The sequence below is a fragment of the Haemaphysalis longicornis genome, unplaced genomic scaffold (genome assembly GCF_048455015.1).
Source record: "Haemaphysalis longicornis isolate Haplotype H1 unplaced genomic scaffold, Haemaphysalis longicornis Haplotype H1 scaffold_10, whole genome shotgun sequence".
Taxonomy (NCBI): domain Eukaryota; kingdom Metazoa; phylum Arthropoda; class Arachnida; order Ixodida; family Ixodidae; genus Haemaphysalis; species Haemaphysalis longicornis.
Genome location: NW_027526204.1, coordinates 32,577,236 through 32,599,255, shown reverse-complemented (window position 1 = coordinate 32,599,255; position 22,020 = coordinate 32,577,236). Strand labels below are relative to the sequence as shown.

The 22,020-nt window shown below is 49.7% G+C and overlaps 1 pseudogene; it reads right to left on the bottom strand.

Moving 5' to 3' along the window:
- Positions 1 to 550: 550 nt before the first annotated feature.
- LOC144159778 (uncharacterized) overlaps positions 551 to 22,020 on the bottom strand; it is a 28,845-nt pseudogene continuing 7,375 nt past the window's right edge.

The following is a 22,020-nucleotide window of genomic DNA, read 5'->3' as shown; positions in this document are numbered from 1 at the left end:
CCTTATGTACGGTGTAGTCGCAGCAGGCCACATCTGGATCATCCCATTGTTTGCAGCCTGGTAGTGGGCACTGACTAAAATCAGCGGCTGCGCAGACTTTGTCCATCTTCGGTCGTTGGTTGATTCAACGCTGAAACTTGAAGAATCCTGGTTCCCTTGACTGTAGACAAGTGGGTACGTGCTTCAACGTTGCAACGCAGATAGCCTGCATGAACAGCAAAAATTGAGTGACTGGCTGATCCATCGATGTGCCGGTTCCACACCCCGTTTGTTGTCTGGAGCTTGCTCCCTTATGTACGGTGTAGTCGAAGCAGGCCGCGTCTGGATCATCCTATGGTTTGCCGACTGGTAGTAGGCACTGACTAAAATCAGCGGCTGCCCAGGTCTTCATCCATCCTTGGTCGTTGGTTGATTTAACGCTGAAACTTGAAGAATCCTGGTTCCCTTGACTGTAGATAAGTGCGTGCTCTGACGTTGCAATGCAGATAGCCTGCATGAACAGTAAAAATTGCGCAACCGGCTGATCCATCGATGTGCCTGTTCCACGCCTTTAAGCTGCACGACGGGGCTGCTTGTGAGCTGCACGACAGGGGAACACAAGTCATTGCTCTCGGAGCCAAACGAATGTGCTGTTCAGAGGGATGTCTCCCGTCGGACGCATCGTCGAGAGCGGGTAAAATTAGCATCTCGAGTCAAGGCCAAGGGTAAGGTAGTGCGAGCAACGTTCAAGCACTGTGAACAAAACAGTCATTAAACAACCAGCTGCAGTCACACGAAGAGAGCACATTCCAATCAAAAGAGGCGTCCCTTCATCAGTGACCGTAACGTGTGATGTTGGTGGCGTCATAACTTTGCTTAAATGGTGGCGAAGATGAGCACTCATAACAGATAATTGCACTACTGTATCGATGAGGGCACTGACAGGAACGCTGTTAACTTCCACATTCAGTAAATTGTTCCCGGTAGCCGAAGTTAAGAAAGGATTTTCGGGCATGGTTGTTGATACAGCATCACCTTCGGAGGCTGCATTTGTTAGTTTTCCGATGGTGGACGGCCATAGCTGGACAGAGACACGGGGCGATGGGGTTGGGGTGAGCGGGATTGGCGTCTTTGCGACGACAACGAAGGGGCCGAAAATCGGAGCGTATGTGCATCCCACTCATCCATGTAATGGCAAGGGAAAAAGTGAGGACGGTGATTGCTGTCAGGTGTGGAAATGTCGGTGGAATGGTGGTTCAGCGAGGCAGGGCAGGGCGACTGCATCGAGCGACTACGGCAGTATCAAGCAACGTGGCCTGGACGGCAGCAGTTGAAGCAGATTGGGCGATAATTAGGGGTTCTCCATTCTGGGGGATGGTGAGGTCGGAAAACTGGACGCATAAATTCGTTCCGGGGGGCAATTGGCGGCGGAATGAGAAATGATGGTGGATGACTCGCAGAAAAAACACAAGGGAGGCACATGTTTGAATTTTCCTGATGAAGAACAGCTTGCAAAAGCGAAATGGTAGGTAGGCTAGTTTCGGGTGTGTAGAGGGGTGGCGAAATTGAAGTCATGGCTTCGATTTCACGCCGGACAATCTTGGTGAGGTGTTCTGGCGTTGTGGGCAGAAGTAGCTGTTGCGGAACATCCTGTTGCCAGAATGTGGGCAGCAGGAGCAGGTGCGAAGACCACCTTCTGCCGCAACGTCAGTTCCATCTCCTGAAGCAGAGAACTGCTCCAAGACACAACCTTGGAGCAAAAAAAGGCGTGTTATGCTTGCTAAGCGCTGAAACAAGGAAATGAGAGAAAAAAATAAAAAAATAGTGGGGCTCGTGGGCTGCTTCTGGACGGCAAAAAGCGAACGAAGGTCCCAGCGGCCTGTTATATGCTGCTTAATACTGCTTGCCGACGCCGCCGCCCACACTACAGCCACTAAATAAGCTACTCTAGCCCACACTATCCGTTTTCTGCACACATTCAGTTATGATTTTCGCATCGCTCGTCGCCGCCGCTGCTGCATTTACTTACCCCTGGAAGCATGCGCTGCCTTGGCCAGGTTCAATGAGGCAACATACATGCCGCTTAATACTGTTTGCCACCGCCGCCGCCCACACTACAGCCACTAAATAAGCTACGCTAGCCCACACTATCCGTTTTCTGCACACATTCAGTTACGATTTTCGCATCGCTCGTCGCCGCCGCTGCTGCATTTACTTACCCCTGGAAGCATGCGCTGCCTTGGCCAGGTTCAATGAGGCAACATACATAGTTACTCGACAAGCCAGTATTTATTTGCCATTTAAAGCGTTCATTCAATTTCGTAATGCTTTGCGCGCGTGCTTGAAGACTCACTTGTGGTAATAGGCTCCGCATATGAGTTTATTTATATCTGCTTGGACAAAACAAATACGACGTGATTACATAATTCTTGCATCTCTATGTTGCATCTGCTTCACCTGCCAAAACACATAGCATACGATAATAATACTGTATTGAGAGGAAGCAAGAACACAGTTTAAAACAATCTAAACAATTTTTTTAGCTAAATCTTTGATATTACAAAAAATCATAGCAAACCTTACCCAGTTTGAAGTATGTAATATATTTAAAAATAAATCCGGGACGGCCCGCTGTATCTGGTGGCGTCAGCCGAAGGCAGCACTTCTGCTTTTTTTTTCTTCATAACCCCCAAATTTGTTTTGAAACATAAGCCCTCTAACACAGTGTCTTATACAAAATAAAATTTGTTAACAGTGGCACTTTTGGCAGCAATTTTTTAAACAAAAACTCAATTGGAGTAGCCCCAAAGTCTTTGCCGGCCATGGCACACCGAACTTCCGGCCGAACTATGGCGGCACTAGAGTGAACTAGAATAGGGGAGTGGCCCGAGCGGGCTGAGACAGCGTTGCTTTCGGCGTGCCGCGCGCCGTCGACCACCGCTAGGATGGTTAGGGGCGCTGGTGCGCGATCTCGTAGCTAGTCAGCTGCGCCCGCGCTGTCGCCGCGGCCTTCAGACTGGACGAAACGTGGAAGGCAGTGGGTGCACGTGTGTTCGGTGAAATCGGGTGCGTTCTGACGTGTTTTTTCTAAACAGTGAGACAGTGTATTTCGTCAAGGACTGGCATGTGAGTTTATGATAGCTTCCTTGACATTTTGAGTGTGGTGTTGGCTAAGCAGCAGTGCGAACTTGGGTGCAGTGATCATTGTAAGGCTGTTGTGGCAGAGGTGAGCGCGTTTTACCTCGCGACCCGCATTCACTTCTACATCAAAAGCATCAACAGAAGCAATTCAAAAAGACGGCAATCTGCAAAGTATGCTAAACTATAGGCAAATGCTCGTACAACTGGACAAAAGTGCAAAATAAACTGTGCCCCCACACTAAAATGTAATCTGTTCTATCTCCTTCACGTAATGTATAATATTTATATTGCAACCGGGTTTGAAAAAAAGTGAAGCTGTGCCATTAGCTGTACACAACTTTGCTTAACATGTAACATGGCATAGTTGATAGATTTGTTAGTTAACATTAGTTACTATTCTTTTTTTATAGTAATTATAACAAGAAAAAACCACAAAATAATTTGTCTTTTGCCATGATAGCCCCTCTGATCTCTGAAAAATGGTGTACTCCTTACCATATTCCGTTTTTGTGCTATGCGGTGGGTCTAAACTTCCTTTTAGGAGATGGGGGTGGGTGTCAACGTGCTTATTTGCGCACATGCGCTGAATAATACATCAGAATTGACTACGACACCTAGGCTAAAAAATTTGACACTCTTAAATGCTGCTATGCGAGCAATGATGTGTTTTTAGAACTGCGATGCTCTTCCCTGTTTAGGGACTGAACACCTGCCAGTTCGGGAAAACTAAGTAATTATCTCTCGCCAGGCGTGTTGCCTAACAGCGTGTTGCAGAGAACACAGGTGACAGTTCATTGACATTCAGGAGCGCCCGTGCCAGATATAAAGCTCGAGGTGAATCAAAATCGCGGATAGCAGATCGAACTAAGGTGCCTGCAACCAGAATGGCTCACCACATCGAGGCCGCAGTTCTCGTGAATGACCTGGAGCAGCAGTAGGTAAAGCAAAAGTTGCGTTTGGCCGCTTAGAATCTTGCTTAGCTTCTGAATGTCTTTGAAAGCAAAAAGAGAACGCGAGAAGATTGCAGTGCATGGCCAGACGCGTAGTCTCACTGCGCCAGACCAGCTGCGAAAGGGCGCAGTCGCGCCACCTGGCAATGTCGACGCCAACCGGAGTGGCTCGGCGCTGCCGCTCGGGACACTCCCTTATTCTAGTACACTCTAGGCGGCACTCATGTAGGCGTGAGCGCCTTCGCCGAATCACGTTGACGCTAGCGCCAGATTCCACTCTAGGGGAGTTAGTGAGAAACTATGGTTTGTAGCGCGAGAACGAATTAATCAACAACTTGAAGTGACATCACTTCGAGCTGTTGATCAATTCGTTCTCTGTCTACAAACGACTAGCCTCTTCGTTAGCTCAGTTGGTAGAGCAACTGGTCCATTCAAGCAGTGGTCCCAAGTTCACATCCTGGACCAGGATGAATTTTTCTTCAACTGCGAAGTTTCTGAGGAATCTGTATAGCTTTCCCTTATAGCCGTACGCTGCATTGAGGTGGATGTCAAACTTTCTTACTGTGTGATCGTAGCTCTAGCTATCACGGGCACAACTAAAATTACATGTTTATAGTGTATCCCCGATTATGTGCCTTTTTGGTGCTACTAGGGCCACCTTTAGTGAGGTAAAGACCTGAATCATTCAGTTTGTTGGGGATACATGCGCTTGCCTTGGATTCGGAGGGGCCCATGTCCAATGAATGCCTGCAGCCATTTGTAACCAATTATTTTAAAATCAATTGCTTTACTTTCTTTTGTGGCATTCCTTGTGCCTGCCATCTCTTGGCCACGGTGACGCCAGATTTTCGGCCTTTTTATTGCTTCTGTCGCATAAAAAAAGAGGCAATGGCAACAGAGGTGCACTGGGAGGAATGACAGTGAGAACCGATGAAGGAAAGAAAAGGGAAAGAAAAAACGTGATGTGGCCTGAAGAAGAGCATGAAGGGCACTGATATCATGGGGTGAGATGTCAAATGTTTATTTATTTATTTGTTTATTTATTTATTTATAAGATACTGCTGTCCGTAGACCAAGCAGGTTGGCAAGTACAAAGTGTGTTACATTCAAAACAAAGCATTGAATGAAGGATACAAATTTACAAAACGGTAATTAAACAAACCCGAGAAAAAAAAGAGAAAAAAAAAACACAAGAACAAGAGAACATGTCTTGACAGAAAAAAACGCGGTCTGGCCATGGCTAATTGGCTTAGCCCAGCAACCTTCCCCCCTGACAAAAGCATTCCGGTATTTTGTTGCATCCATGGTATTTTCTGCACCTCTCTCACAAGCAAGTGTGTTGTGAAATACACATCTTCAGATTTTTTTTTTTTTTTGCTGAGGGATTGTGCGCAGTAGCATAGTACGTAGGTAAAGGAAGTACCTTTGATTAGAAGTATTTAGAAACACCTAGGGATGTTCCAGCATATCTGAATAAAGAGGTACTTAGAGCTATTATGGGATCTATTGAGATCCAGTACAATTACAAAAAAAAAACAGGCAAGTGATTTTAAGACCTCATTATTAGGCCGTATTGGAAATTTCTGTACTCGTATACTTAAATTAGGTGGGGGCAGGAAACTTTGCCTCCACTGCGAGGTGACGCCTCGTGTTCACTTAAAAATAGCACTACACTAACTTTGCAAAACTTTACTAGCTTTGTAAAGCTAGCTAGTAAAGCTGTAGCTCAAGCTTTACAAAGGGCCCAGTGAAGCGCATATATAAACTATGTTTAGCTTTGTATCTCTACCCCCCGAGGTTTCTTTCATGCCCATTTGTGTCAACAGAAAACTGCCACGAACAAATAAAAGAAGTTATTGGCACCACCAGGAAACGAACCTGGGATGAATAGAAAAATGTAGAGAGAGCCCGTTGTGCTCGGCACCCACCGAGCACATCTGTGGCTTCCCCTGCCTTCTTGCTTAATGTCATGTGAGAGCATCATGCGACATCTCATGCCGCTGTACGCTGCCCATGGTACATGTACAGCTGTGTGCGGGCCTTGTGCATACGCCAAGTGTGAGTAAAAATTGGAGGAAGCTCACGTGAGCTGTGATTAAGTGCATGTCACTTGTCTCTGGTTTCACTTGTAGAGCCACGTGTGTGAATTCAAGTGACGTCGCATGGGTAATCATGTGGGTGTCATTTGCAGCTTTGCTTTACCTTCAGAGGTTGGATTGGCACGCACTTTTTTTCTGGAAGGTTACAATTGTCAGGAACTCCTTGTAAACATTTGATAGGGAGGGACCCTGGTGTACTAGGATTTTGGGGGCACACCTGAGTGCTTCCCCTCACGATAAGAGCTTTGCGTAGTGTGATTACACTTTCTGTGGGTTGGTAAGACGTCTGCTATTGTAATTCTGCAAGGGATAATTATTGCTAACGCTGCAAAGAAATGAGTGCTCTTAAATATGTTGCATTCATTTTAGAAACGGGCCATTTGTTTTACTTTCACACTTCAGACACAAGCTGCAGTGTGACAGCCCAAGCCAAGACAGCCCGAGCAAAGACAGCCCGAGCAAAGACAGCCCGAGCCAAGACTGCCCAAGCCAACACTGCCCAAGCCAACACTGCCCAAGCAAAGACTGCCCAAGCCAAGGCAGCCCAAGCAAAGACAGCCCAAGACAACCCACCTTTGTATACATTCGTTTTCATGGTGCCCTAAACAATTCACTTGAGTGGAATTATTTAGTCATGTAAATTTGTGCTCTTTTTGTAATCATCGTTCACTCATTTCTATATATCACCTTTTTCTACTCTTCCCCATCATAAACTAGGTGGAATTTTGTTGTATAAATTTGGAGTGTACTCGTAACCACCGTTCAATCATTTGTGTTTCTCAGCTTTTTTGTGTTATAGTTCCCCAATCATTTCTCTGTTATTTAAGGTCACAGCTGTTCTTCTAACCATCATTCAATCACTCTGTGCTTCGAAGCTTTTTTTTTTTGTTTTCTTGTTTTCAAACATTTCACTAGGTGTGAATTTTTAGTCGTGTAAATTTCTCTGGTATCTACCATTCGATCATTTCTGTGTGCGCATTTTTTTCTTGCATTGTTTTTGCAGCATTCTACTTTGTGTGAAATATTGAAGTCGTGTAACTTTTTACTGTACTCCCAACCACGATTCAATCATTTGTGTGTTTATAAGCTTTTTTAAATTGTTTTATTGGTCTCCTACCATTTTACAAGGTGTAAATTATTTAAAGCGTAAATTTCTGCTGTTCCAATAGTAACCACCATTTAATCATTTCTGTGCTTCCAAGCATTTTTAATGTTTTATTGTTCCTCAATCATATTACTAGGTGTTATGTTCATGTCGTAACTGAGTTTCCACATTTTTTCTTTGTTCCCAAAGTATATCGCTTTGTGTGAAGGATTGAAGTAGTGTAACTTTGTGCTGAATTCCTAACCACTGCTCAATAATTTCTTTGTTTCCAAAGTTTTTTTGTTGTCCTGCTAGTTCACTAGGTGTAAATTATTTAGTCACGTAAATTTATACTGCTCTTGTAACCACCGTACAATCATTTCTGTATATACAAGTTTTTCTAGTGTTCATAACCATTTCCCTAGATGCGAGTTTATTTGAAGTCACTTATATTATCTGGCACTCACAATTACCACTCAATCAGTTTGTTTCCTACCTGCTATTGCTTTATTGCTTCTCATTTTTTTTCACTAGCAGTGAATTATTTAGAGTTACATTAATTTGTCTTGCTCTTGTGACCATGTACCATTCAATCATTTGTGTCGTTCCACATACTTTTTTTGCTTTGTTTTCTAACCATTTCACTTAGTGTGAGATATTTTAAGTTACATAACTGTCTTGTTTTTTTAACCTGGGTTGATGTTTGCTTTCTTTCCTATTTTTTGGCAATCTGTGTGTGACTTATTTAATGTCATGCAAATTTGTGTTGTTATTGTTATAAAATCTGTACCCTTTAAGCCAAGGCAGATATATCTATAGCATCAAAACTGGTTGTGTTGCAAAACCATATTGCATAATTTTGAAGTAAATATTTTACCTGAACTGTTTTGTTTTATGTGTACTTTGAAAGCTTTCTTTTGGCCGAGCTTTACAGCTAGCTTGGCAAGACCATCATTTTAATTAGTTTCTAATTGTTTCTCTGATAGTTCATTTACAGAAGGCCAGTGCAGCCGTGCTGTGTGGTCCAAACCTGGAATGCAATGACACTAGGTTCCCTTAGTGTCAAGGGCACTTCAGAGCTGGTTTGCTGTTACTTGGTGCCACTTGTTTTCGATGCAACATTTCTTGTTTGGAGCTGTGATTTGTGTGCTTCTGCAAGGAGTTTATGTCAGCTTAGCTCTTCACATGAGACTTCAAGTAGTATGCAACACTTCGAAAGTGTAATCACATTATTCTAGTAACCAGGCACCAAGTAACAATAAACAGTGCTGAATGAAGGCATGTATTTGAAGCACAAGTGCCCACGACACGTAGGCAACCTCACAAAGAGGGCTGGCCAAGCTCCTAAATAATGTATAAAGAATGTAAGTTTAATGCATACAGGTTCATCTCGACAATGTCATACTAACGTAGACTAGATGGGGATTTAACAAAGCAATGTCTGTGCCAAAGACAGCAAAACAATGTAGAGTAGACGTACCAATACGTCTTGCATATGTACCACTACAATATCCATAAGACGTACCACTAAGGTAACGTCCCGTAAACAGCGTATAAAAGTACCATGAGACGTCTACAGTACGTCATCCTTCGTGTGATTTGGACGGGTTTTTTGCGGTTGTAGGAACGTTGAGTATATGTAAGTCCGACCCGAACGGTACGTCTCCTGGACATCTGCAATGTCGATTGCCGACATATCCAGGATATCTACAGAACGTAACGCGGTTTGCTGGGCTGCTTTAGTTTTCTTGGGTTTCCCGTGCCGTCTTTCCGGATGCAGTGTTTTTGCCTTCCTGCCAGGCACAGCTTCCCCAGGTTCTACTGTAATCATTTAGGACGTGCCCAATTTCTGTAGTGAGGCCTGTTGCATTAGCTTGTGAAAAAAATACAGAGAAAAAAGAACGTTAGTTTGTATCCTGGAAGCGTACGAAAATTGTCCAGCGGCATCATTTTGACGACGTTCTGAGGATGTACGCTGGACGGACAAACGGACCCCGATTGGACTGGCTGAGGATAAGACATGGACAACCTGAGGATGCTGAAATGTGCAGAGCCGGACATCCTGAGGATTTACCCAGGTTTGTTTTGCGTTATCTGGGTATGCATGCACTGTACATGCTTACACGCTGTATACACATACATATTTACACTACATACACACTGTGCTATACACACAGACAACTAGTGGGTCTGATAGTCCTTGAGCCAGGCCGGTGGCCGGCGCTCTCCGGACGGCCGATGGGGACGCTGCACGGCCGGAGATGGTAGTGAACTCGTAGCGCTCGTACAGAGCTCTGTAGTACGCCAGGAGACTGCGGTTGCGGCCCAGGAGAAGACGGCTGCAGCATGGCAGGCTCCGGTACAGACAGCTGCGGATCAGGAGCAGGCGACTGCGGTACGGCAGACTACAGTACGCCAGTAGGCGGCGGCTGCGACCCGGGAGAGGGCGGCGGCGGCAGGGCAAGCGCGGCACTCGAACCGGAAGCTGCGGCGCAGGTAGCTCCGAACGTTGGTATGGTGGATTCATGCCCCTCTCGGGAACCCGGGAAAGCTTGGAGGCGTTCCATGTGCGGCCATGTGCAAGTCGGAAAGAGGCAGGTTTCCTCTTCTCCAACACTTCAGTTGGCGAGGAAAAAGAGCGATCTCCCTTGAAGTGAACAGACGGCTTCTTGAAACAAACGAAATCACCCACAGCTATCTTAAGCTCCTTAGCAGCTCTCCTCCGATCCGTGTACTCCTTGCTGCTTTGCTGTTGAAGCCGGACCCGTTGGCGCAGTCGTGCCAGTTCCTTTGCTGGGTCTTTTGCAAATGCTGGTGCCAAAAACCCCACGACATCCAATCTGGTTCGGGGCATTCGCCCATTCAGCAAAACTGCTTGTGCAACCCCAGTGGTAGCCTGTGGAGTACAGCGGTAAATAGCGAGGCAGTGCATGACTGCTTGTCGGATAGGTCACCTTTCGAGGAGTAAAACTTGGATGAATTTGTTCAAAGTTCGATTGAACCTCTCGACTTGCCCATTCGCCTGGGGGTAGTATACAGACAAATGTGACAGCTTGATTGCTCGGTTTTGAAGAAAGGTGATAAATTCACGCGATGTGAACTGCGGCCCATTGTCGCAAACAATCTCCTCCGGGTATCCTTCACGGGCAAAAACACTGGCTAAGAAGTCTTTGACGGTGCTTGTGGCCACTTCGCTGCAAAAATATATCTCTGGCCATTTGGAATGGTAATCAACCAACGTTATAGCAAATCGGCTATTGGGAGGTGCATGCTCCAACGGGCCAACAATGTCTAGGCCCAGTTTCTGCCACGGCTTTTCAGGCCAGTCAACAGGCTGCAATGGCGCTGGTGATGTTTTGGCAGACTTATCTGCCTCCAGGCAGATGTGACAGTTTTTCACAGCAGATTCAGCTTGTTTGTCCATTCGTGGCCACCAGAACAGCTGACAAAGTCGCGCCTTTGTGCGCGTGATGCCCGGATATGTCTCGTGGGCGATGGCGATGAACTGAGCCGTGAGCGAGGACAGAACAACGAGGCGCTCTGCGCGCAGTAGGTCATCAACAACAGAAAGTTCTTCGCGCACAGAGTAGAAAGGTTTTGCCTCCTCTGGTACGGACTTTTGTGGTGGCCAAGAACCAAGCACGAACGACTTGACCGTTTCCAGACCACCATCGTTGAGGGCGGCTTGCTTGAATTCTTCCTTCGTCACGCAAGCCGGCTCGACCAACGACACAATTTCTTCTTCCTTGGCCAGCTCTGCCTCCGCAGTAGGAGCTGGTAGCCGTAAAAGAGCATCTGCCACCGCGTTGCTGGACCCCTTGCGGTACTCGACAGTGAAATTGTAACATAGGAGTCGTGCACTCCGGCGGGCAATTCGGAGTGGCCTTCTTCCACGTCCTTGCGACGACAGCAACGATACCAACGCCTGATGGTCCGTTTGAATCTTGAAATGGCGACCCAAAAGGTAAGTGTGCCATCGTTCGCCCGCCCAAATGCATGCCAATGCTTCGCGTTCGCCAACCGAATACTTCCTTTCCACTGATGACAAGGTACGAGACGCGAAAGCAACTGTGCGGAGCTCGTGGCCATTTTGCTGCTGCAGGACGGCTCCCAACCCACAGTCGGAAGCGTCGGTCGACACGATGACTGGAAGTGTGGGATCGAACATGTGTAGAACTGTACTTGAAGAGAGCATTTCCTTGGCCCTCCGAAAACTGCTGTCTGCTTCGGCTGACCATATGAATGGCTCATTCTTGCGAAGTTGGACGCGCATAGGCTCGACCACCTGGACCAAGCGTGGAACGAACTTGGAATAGTATTCTACAAGACCCAGGAATGAACGGAGGGCGGCAACGTCTGATGGCACTGGAGTGTTAACTACCGAGTCTACTTCCTCTGGAAGCGGCGAGATACCTTGCGCCCTTACCTTATGACCTAAGAAAGAAATTTCTGGAACGTCGAAGAGGCATTGGTCGTTCAATTTCAAGCCTGCGTCCTTGACTTTCTGCAAAACCGTTGTTAGGTTCGAAAGATGTTCTCCTGCACTTCTGCCAACGACTATCATATCATCAATGTAGAACAACACACCAGGGCAGCCACCAAGAATTCTGGCCATCATCTTCTGAAATGCCGCTGGGGTAGAAGCTAACCCACAACAAAATCTTTTGAACCGAAAAAGCCCTTCATGTGTGATGACGGCTGTCAGGTCCCTGCTGTCAGGGTGCAAAAGAACCTGATGGTAGGCAGAAGCCAAGTCAAGTTTTGAGAACTGTGTCGCGTCTACCAATTGAGGCATGAAGAAGTTCCTCTGTATGAGGCAACGGGAAGCTGTCTGGTACAATAGCCTTGTTAGGCTCCCGAAGGTCAACGCAAATCCTGATGCTGCTATCTTTCTTGTCAACGACAACAATGCGCGAAACCCATTCAGAAGCATCGACACGTTTGATGATGTCAAGGCTCAACAACCTGTGAAGTTCATCTGACACTGGTTCCCGAAGTAAATATGGAAGACGGCGAAGCTTCGAAGATACCGGCTGCACGCCTTGCCGATCTTTACATATGATGCGTGAACCGCTTAGCGAGGCCCAACCCCGGACTGTAAAGTGAACCGAAGTTGTGGGCCAAGGCTGGCAGAAGGTTTGCTTGCCTGCGTTTCTCTATTTACCCCGTTGGAATGTGACATGGTGTCGGGTCATTGACACCCGGTGACGGGGCAACGGACGTGTGCAGGCACTCGAGAGTGGAGCCCTGAATTCGAAGATTTATGGCCTTCATGCCGTCAAGGCCAATCAGACAGGTTCCTTGGCGAACGATGTAGAAAAGAAGTGGGACAGAGCACCCTTTAAATTGAACGTTTGCCTGGAATCAGCCTAGCACGGAAATTGGACGCTTACAGGGGTGAGTAAGCTGCGCGTATTGCGCAGTTTTGATACAAATTTGTTTTCCTGCGCCAGACTGCTCCAAAAGCTTGAAAATTGCAAAAATTGCGCCAAACTGCTCCGAAACAGTCTGAGAGCCCAGGATTTTAAAGCTCCTGTCAGTTTCAGTGCGGAAAATGCTTACTGATGGCATAATTTTCCAGTACCACCAAGGTGAGGCTGTTTGTCAAGGTAATTGATTGATCACTCAATAAAAAAACCCGCAAAAATTGTCCCCTAAATAGTGTTTTCGAACGTAGCAATGTCGGGTTGGCAATGTTATATTCTGGATTTTTTTAAGTTTCCTAATCGAAAACCATTCGAACGTCTTGTAAAAAATACTTATGCGTGCTAATGCGCAAGTTACTTGTGCAAGTTGATGAAAGAACGGCAATTTTCGGAGCGCCGTATCTCCGGAACGACATCACTAGGCGCCGCTATCTTGATGTGGTGAAGAATGGATATCATGGCCGCCGGGCCAAGCAATTGTTCGTGGTTCAAGCAGAGGGCCCTTCGCCGATTTCTACCGTGGTTTTGGTTATGGGGGTGGCTGGGTTTACATTTAGTCGTTTGATCTGTTGCGGGAAGTTGCGCGATTCGAAAGACGGAAGTTTATGAAAAACAAAGGCGTGCCCGCGAATTCGCCGTGTTTCGGCCTTGAGTGTGAGGCGCTGTGCGTGGTTGAAGTGAAAGTTCGGACTCATTGTTGTGTTATAAAACGCCGAGCTATGGCTACTTTTGCCAGCGAGCTTGCGAGCGACGGGAGTGGGATGATCGACATTGCAGAAGTGGTGGCGCAGGCTACATCGCCGCAAAATGTTCAATCAGTGTCCGAAAGCGGGACAGGCTATTATTGCACGCTAGTAATAATGGTTCATCTATCTGAAGTGAAACTTAATGCCAAGAGGGAGGAGGCTAAACATACCAACGTTACTCAAATTATGATCGCAGTGAACGTGCACTTTGGGGATCGAAATGCGGGCTACGACTGTCACCTCGTTTTGCGCAACTTTTGCCGTGGCTCTACACTTGTTCATAAAGCCCCGTCTGGGAATACAAAAATAATAATTTAGGCATTTACGTGACGATAAAAATGCCTTACAATTGCTTAGTTTTTCAATTCGATATTCCCAACGGCACTCCACGCTAAGGCATTGAGCCTAAGCATTTAAAAATGGTTTCTAAAAAGCTAGTGCAGTTCGTACCTTGTGATACTCTGGTAGAAAAAACCTTATTGAAAGGCTGTTTCAGTGTTATGTACGCTCAAAACCAATTAAAAAGTGCACTTTTCCCCCATGAGTTATGAAAAATTTGATTTTTTAGGCTCCTAAGGGGACATAATAAATGTCGTACTGCTCCAAATCAAGATTCTACTCCAAAATCGAGATTTCACTGCTCCAAAAACTGCTCCCAAATCTGATTCAGCTGTCTCACCCATGCGCTTAGCATAGTCAAACAAGGTGACATGGGGAGCTGGTTGGAGCAAACCGCTTTGAAAATGTCGGCGAAATTCTTGCTCCGACAAAATTGAAACAGACGACCCTGAGTCAACAAGGAATGCCAACCTGACATCCGCTAGACGCACTTGTATGGAGTATGGACATTGTGCTCTGAGCGGGATGCTGGACAGTAAAAACTTGCTCGGAACTTTCATCTGACAAAGCATCGTCATCGAATCCAACTTCACGAACCCTGCCTTGCATTTGTCGCTTGCGGTTGCATACTTTCTGAAAGTGGCCCTTGATACCGCAAAATGAGCACTTCTGTCCCTGCGCTGGGCACTGCGACGCTGACGCACGGTGATTCCGCGAGCCGCATCGGGAACAGTGCGGTGAAACGGACCGCCTATCTCTGTCTCGCCGACGGGGGCGGTGCCCCTGCGGCGCACGTAAACCGCTCTCGCTCCTTGGAAAGTTCTGCTGAAAATGCGCTGGTGGCTGTGAACTTAATTTCTGAGAAGAATGGCAGTACTGGGGACGACGCCGCACAGAAATAGGCTCGACCGAAGCAGAAAATTCATTCAGCTCTTCAGCTACTTGCTCAAACTGAAGAGCGATCCGCACTGTGCTCTCGAACGAAGGGGATGAACCCTCGAGCAGCAACCGTTCACGTACGCGCTTGGAAGCAACGCCAGAAACAAATCGGTCCCGCAGAGCATCATCTTGTGAAGCGAACGAACAATGCAAAACCAGCTCCCGCAAAGCAGGAACAAAGTCATGAACGGACTCGCCTGCGCGCTGGCTGCGGCGGTGGAAACGATGACGCTCGACGACGACGTTGCACGACGTCGAAAACTGCTGCCGTAAGGCGATGAGTGCAGACTCGTACTCGTCAGTAGCGGACGCGGGAGGCTTCTCTTGACTGCCGGTGCTGCGGCGCTGGCTGGTGCTGGTGCTGCGGCGCTTGACCCTGCAGGTAAAGTCCAGTAAATACGCTGCCCTTCCACCCCCAAACTATCCAGAAGAATGGCCTTGCGTCGCTCTCGTGGGAACTCAGCTGCTCCGGACGCTAGAAGGTACTGTTAAAGGAGCCCTGAAAGGCGTTTTGAGCACACTAAATGAACTAGCGCAATCGTTAGATTGGGTCGTCAACGTCATCTGTGCCAAGTATTACTCTTTTACGCGCAGCGGAAAGCTCACACTTTTGTTGCAAAGTTTGTCGCTTTTTTCTCACCCTTCCCTTCGTGTTTTTGGGCGCCGCCATCTTCACATGTCTACGTCATCGATTCCCAGATGTTCGTCATGAGCTAGACATCCTGCTATTGGGCGACTTTTTCACGCACTTCCGCCAAAGAGATGAGTCGTCTGCTCAACGTCGGCTCGTCGGCTCATGTGTCAGCGTAGTGCCGGAGTGCTTGGACATTTTACGACAAACGAAACAAGTGTAAACAAACGCTTAACCATTCGTATTGAACGCAACACGGCCATAACACGACATGGATATTCTCTTACCTGAGTACGTTCCATAAAGAAAGCGTTGAAGCCCCGTGGCACTTCTTCCCTGCAATCGCAGAGAACGCCCTGAACCGAATGCCCGGGTTCGACGCGCACATTTTATTCAATTTCAAAACAATCTAGAGATGCGTTTCGAACGAACACAACGTCACAGCATGCGTTACAAGTCTGAACAGCGATTGACAGACGATGGGTTGCCTCCGCCTGCCCGTAATAAATTCGGCACTAACCTCGCGCGCGGTTTGCGGGGACGAACAGCAAGTCACTTAACTCTGGCGCACAAGCCGAGATGGCTTTTAGCCACGCACACTGCACATACCCCATGCGAGGTTGAGTCGTACGCCCCGCACGGGGCACCTTGAGCAATCTTGGTGACGGTACTGGCGATACCGCGGACCCCGAGCCCCCAAACATACGCTGGATCCAACCGTGGCAATGTGTTTATAGGTGGAGGGTTAGAAACCATGAACGGTGGCCGTCGGAGCCCAGGTCAAGCTCCGGCGGATGGGCTCCCTGTCTGTTCACCAGGCAGGGAGCTCCGGGACCTCTTTGGCTACCAGGGTAAGGTCAAAGAAGAAAGTACCCCCGTCTCCCTGCTTTCCAATGTATCATATGGCATTTTCCAAACCCCCCCCCCAAACGTGATCGGCCCCCGAAAAGGGGCCGCACCGAAGTTTCGTTCCCACCACTTCCCAACTTGAGTATTCCGAAACCGAACAACTACTCTCGCTTCTTAGTAATAGAATCAGTTGACCAGTTGAACCCTCTTGCTTCAAAGTCAGTATTTCTCGTCTCCAAATTTCTTGAAGGTGTCATCGGCGAATCATATAAAGCCAAAAAACAAAGAACCGGTGAAATCCTTGTTGAAGTCAGTAGCCAGGGTCAGGCTGATAAACTACTTGCACAAACCCGCATCGCCGATCTGGCCATCCGAGTCACGCCCCACCGCAGCCTAAACAGCTCCCAGGGCGTGATTTCCGAATATGACCTAATCAATGAATCTGAAGCTGACCTGCTGGAGGGCCTTCGTAGTCAGGGCGTAACAGCGGTCAGGCGCATAACCATCCGCAGAGACGATAAACAAATACCGACAAAGCACCTCATCCTAACCTTCGACAAGGCGACCCTTCCTGAATTCATCAACGCAGGTTACATCCGTTGTTCAGTCCGGCCTTACATCCCGAACCCACGGCGCTGCTTCAAGTGCCAACGGTTCGGGCACGGCACAAACACCTGTCGCGGCCGACTTACCTGCGCAAAATGCGCCCAGCACGATCACCTGGCCGAAAACTGCAACGTGCAACAACTTCTTTGTGTAAACTGCCAGGGTCCACATGCGGCCTACTCCAGAAAATGCGAAAAGTTTCACTTGGAAAAGAAAATCATTAACATCAAGGTCACTGAAAACATCACTTTCCCAGAGGCGCGGAAGAGGTTCGCCTCTTTCCCTCTGGGGAGGTACGCCGACGCAGCTCGCCGGGGGGCGGAGCGGCGTCTGGTTTCGGCGGGGACCCAGTACCGCGAGTCGGACTTGGTCCCGCCCCCGCCCCCCCCCCCCTGGGTTGCCTCTGGCAGCCCAACCCGCCTCCGCACCGCTCGCTGAGCCAGCAGCGGCTGTGGTGGCATCCACGTCCGGTGGGGATGCTGCTGCACCCACCGTTTCCCCCTCTCTACCGGCCCGAAGCACACGCGAGGGCCCGGACGAGATGGAGACGGAGGCAGTCGCAGCGACCCCCTCCCCCGCCTCACTGCCTTTGCCGTCTGTCGTGCTCCCCACGCCTTCGGCACTGGCAGCGCAGGCAAAGAACACCCGAAAGGGTACCACGCCAAGGGGGCCCAGTCCGCTGGGCACCCCCTTGCCTTCAGATGACGACATGGACGTCGAGCCCTTCCGGCTTTCATCGCAGCGGAAGGAATGGGCTGCGACGTCCAGGTCAGTAGAGAAGGTCAGAAAACCCCTCCCAAGAGTCCAAGCCCCGAAAGACCCTACATAAACATTCACACTCCAGTAGCTCTGAACAGATAATAATGGGAAGAGAAAACATAGTTCAATGGAACTGCAGAGGCCTTCTGAATAATCTTGATGACGTGCATGAGATTCTGCATGCCAACCAGCCAAGTTTAATGTGCGTCCAGGAAACACATCTGAATGCCAAACACACAAATTTCTTGAATAGTTACATGGTATACAGGAAAGACAGGGATGGCTGCACACACTCTTCTGGCGGTGTGGCCATAATCGCCCGCAAATCCTTAGCATGCCACCCTGTCACCTTGAACACCGTCCTTGAGGCTGTAGCCGTCCGCACAATAATTTTTAATAGGTTGATAACGGTATGCTCCATTTACATTCCTCCTGATTATGCACTTCCGAGCTCTGTCTTCGAGGCGCTGGTCAACCAGCTGCCCGAACCGTACATTCTAACCGGCGACCTTAATGCACACAACCCTCTTTGGGGCTCCTCCAGAACGGATGCCCGAGGTCGCCTGATAGAGAAATTCCTTACATCTTCAGGAGCATGCCTTTTCAACAAAAAACAGCCTACATACCATAACTTAGGACACAATACATACTCGCATCTTGACTTGGCTATTGGATCCGCAGTTCTCTTTCCATGTCTTGAGTGGGGTGTGGGCACTGACCCATATGGCAGTGACCACTTCCCCACCTCACTCACATACATAGGTAAAGGCCCATGCAGTCTATCTTCCCATAATAGGTTCAATGAAGCACGAGCTAACTGGAATACATTTACAGAGACATCCAAACTACACCACACATCCATAGGACACCTACACGTCGAAGAAGCTACCCAACTCCTCACGGCGCACATCCTCGACGCCGCCGAAAAGTCCATTCCCCACGCCTCTGGTGCCCCGCGCAACCAGCGGAGGCCGTGGTGGAATGAGGACTGTAGGCGGGCGCGAGAGGCCCAGAACAAGGCGTGGGGTATCCTGCGCAGGTACCCCACGTCGGGAAACCTTTTATTGTTCAAAAGGGCTAAGGCGATGGGAAAACGTGTGCGCCGTGAGGCAAAACGAGAGAGTTGGCGCTCATTCGTAACATCCATAAACTCTTACACTGACTCTCGCAAAGTCTGGACACGAATACGCAAACTAAAAGGACAACAAACACACAGCCTGCCCCTGGTCAGTACAACAGGGGACAAACTGGATGACCAGGCTAACACACTCGCACAATACTTCCAACACGTGTCCAGTTCAGCACACTACACTAGCACTTTCATGAAACACAAACAATTGGCCGAAAAGAAGTCTTTACGTGATAATGATAAGTCAACCTCCTCTTATAACTCGGAGTTTTCACTTCATGAGCTGAGGACCGCTCTGAGCACTTGTAAACCCTCAGCTCCAGGCCCAGACAACATCACATATACAATGATACAGCACCTACACTCAGACACTCTTCTAACACTCCTCCACCTATATAACAAGATTTGGCTTTCGGGGCACATTCCTCGCTCTTGGAGGGAGGCCATAGTAGTGGCTTTCCTAAAAGAAGGGAAGGACTCTTCCTCTCCTTCTAGTTACCGGCCCATTGCTTTGACAAGCTGCCTGTGCAAGCTCCTCGAGAAGATGATAAACCGTAGGCTCGTGTACTTCCTTGAGTACAACGGTCTTCTCGAGAGCTGCCAGGCAGGCTTCCGGGCAGGGCGATCCACAAATGATCAATTAGTTGCACTGGAATCTTACATTAAGGATGCCTTTATACACAGACAGTACTGCATGACCGTATTTTTTGATATCGAGAAAGCTTATGATACGGCATGGCGTTATGGCATTCTTGCAGACCTAAAATCCTATGGTGTGACAGGTAACATGCTTAATACTCTTTCAAGTTACCTGTCCGAACGAACATTTCGTGTCAGGGTCGGTTCGGCACTTTCAAACGTTCACGTGCAGGAGAATGGCGTGCCTCAAGGTGGCGTATTGAGCTGCACCTTGTTTATAGTTAAGATGAACTCTCTCCGAAAGGCACTGCCGCCAACCATATCCTGCTTTATGTATGTAGATGACGTTCAAATATCTTTCAAATCATGTAACATATCCATTTGTGAACGTCAGGTCCAGCTTGGGGTAAATAAACTTTCTCGCTGGGCAGATGAAAATGGGTTTAAATTTAATCCTTCTAAAAGTACCTGCGTTGTATTCTCAAAAAGGCGGGGCATCCTGCCCGATCCCGACTTAAAACTCTTCGGTGACTCGATTCCAGTAAAAAGAGAGCACAAGTTTTTGGGTGTGGTGTTTGACGAGAAACTCTCATTCATACCCCACATAAAACGACTCAAACAAAAATGCCTAAAAACAATGAATATTCTAAAAGTCCTGTCTCACCAATCGTACGGTGCAGACAAACAACTCCTGCTTCGACTTTATGCCGCGTTGGTGGGGTCACGGTTGGACTACGGAAGCGTTGTGTATGGGTCAGCCACAAAAACAGCACTTAAAATGCTCGACCCAGTGCTTCACTTGGGGCTTCGCCTGTCTTGTGGGGCATTCCGTACCAGTCCTGTCCACAGTCTTTATGCAGAGTGTGACAAATGGTGCTTAGCGTACCAGCGAACTTATGTTGACCTCCTATATGCCTCCAAAATCTCATCAATGAATAACCATCCCTTTAAACCGGTTTTTAATGATACATCCACAACTAAACTCTTTTTAAACCGCCCATCAATTTCCGTTCCTTAATCGCAGAGAGTGAGGGACGAGGTGACTATTCATGAGGTCTCCCTCTTAGACACATTCAAATCATCTCACACTGATCTTGTAGCACCATGGCATCTTCGTCCTGTAGCATGTGACTTGTCTTTCGTACAATACAATAAGAACAGGACACCAAGAAGTGGGATTTTGCAGCATTTCATGCATCTGCAGAATAAATACAGGGCTGCAGAGTTTTTCAGCGATGCATCAAAAACGTCCGCTGCGGTGTCTTGTGCTGCGCATGGGCCCAATTTTGAAGCATGTAGAACAATGAATGTTAATACAAGTATTTTTACGGCAGAGGCATATGGCATATTTCTAGTTGTAAGTCACATAGTTGAACATAATATTCCTACATCCGTCATTTATACAGATTCGTTGAGCGTCGTCCATGCATTATCATCCGGAAAGTCATCAAAAAACCATGTCATTAATCTTGTCTTCAGAACGATTATGGTAGCTTATTCTTCAAACCTTGGGGTGACTGTGTGTTGGGTGCCAGGCCACTCTGGCATTGGCGGTAATGAAGTGGCGGATGAAATGGCCGCCAATGCTGCACTCCGAAACACAGTCGACATGTCAACACTACCTTACACAGACCTCAAGCCACACATTAGACAACAACTCCGTAAAACTTGGCAAGCAGACTGGAGCGAACAGACAGACAACAAACTACATGTAATAAAACCACACCTGGGACAATACACTACTGACTCACACAACAGGCACATTGAAGTTACCCTAGCTAGGTTACGGATAGGCCATACGCATGTAACGCACTCCCACCTGCTCACGGGATCTCCAAGACCCCTGTGTAGCAGGTGTGGGGAGGGCCTATCCGTAGTCCACATACCCCCCCAAGGCACTTGACACAACACGACACCCCCCCTACACCCCCCTCTACCCCCCCCCCCCCCCCCCCCCCCCCCCCCCCCCCCCCCCCCCCCCCCCCCCCCCCCCCCCCACCCCCCCCCCCCCCCCCCCCCCCCCCCCCCCCCCCCCCCCCCCCCCCCCCCCCCCCCCCCCCCCCCCCCCCCCCCCCCCCCCCCCCCCCCCCCCACCCCCCCCCCCCCCCCCCCCCCCCCCCCCCCCCCCCCCCCCCCCCCCCCCCCCCCCCCCCCCCCCCCCCCCCCCCCCCCCCCCCCCCCCCCCCACCCCCCCCCCCCCCCCCCCCCCCCCCCCCCCCCCCCCCCCCCCCCCCCCCCCCCCCCCCCCCCCCCCCCCCCCCCCCCCCCCCCCCCCCCCCCCCCCCCCCCCCCCCCCCCCCCCCCCCCCCCCCCCCCCCCCCCCCCCCCCCCCCCCCCCCCCCCCCCCCCCCCCCCACCCCCCCCCCCCCCCCCCCCCCCCCCCCCCCCCCCCCCCCCCCCCCCCCCCCCCCCCCCCCCCCCCCCCCCCCCCCCCCCCCCCCCCCCCCCCCCCCCCCCCCCCCCCCCCCCCCCCCCCCCCCCCCCCCCCCCCCCCCCCCCCCCCCCCCCCCCCCCCCCCCCCCCCCCCCCCCCCCCCCCCCCCCCCCCCCCCCCCCCCCCCCCCCCCACCGTCCCCCCAAGCCCCCCCCCCCCCATGATTGGAGCCCCCCCCCCACCCCCCCCCCCCCCCCCCCCCCACCCCCCCCCCCCCCCCCACCCCCCCCCCCCCCACCCACCCCCCCCCGGCCCCCCCCCCCCCCCCCCC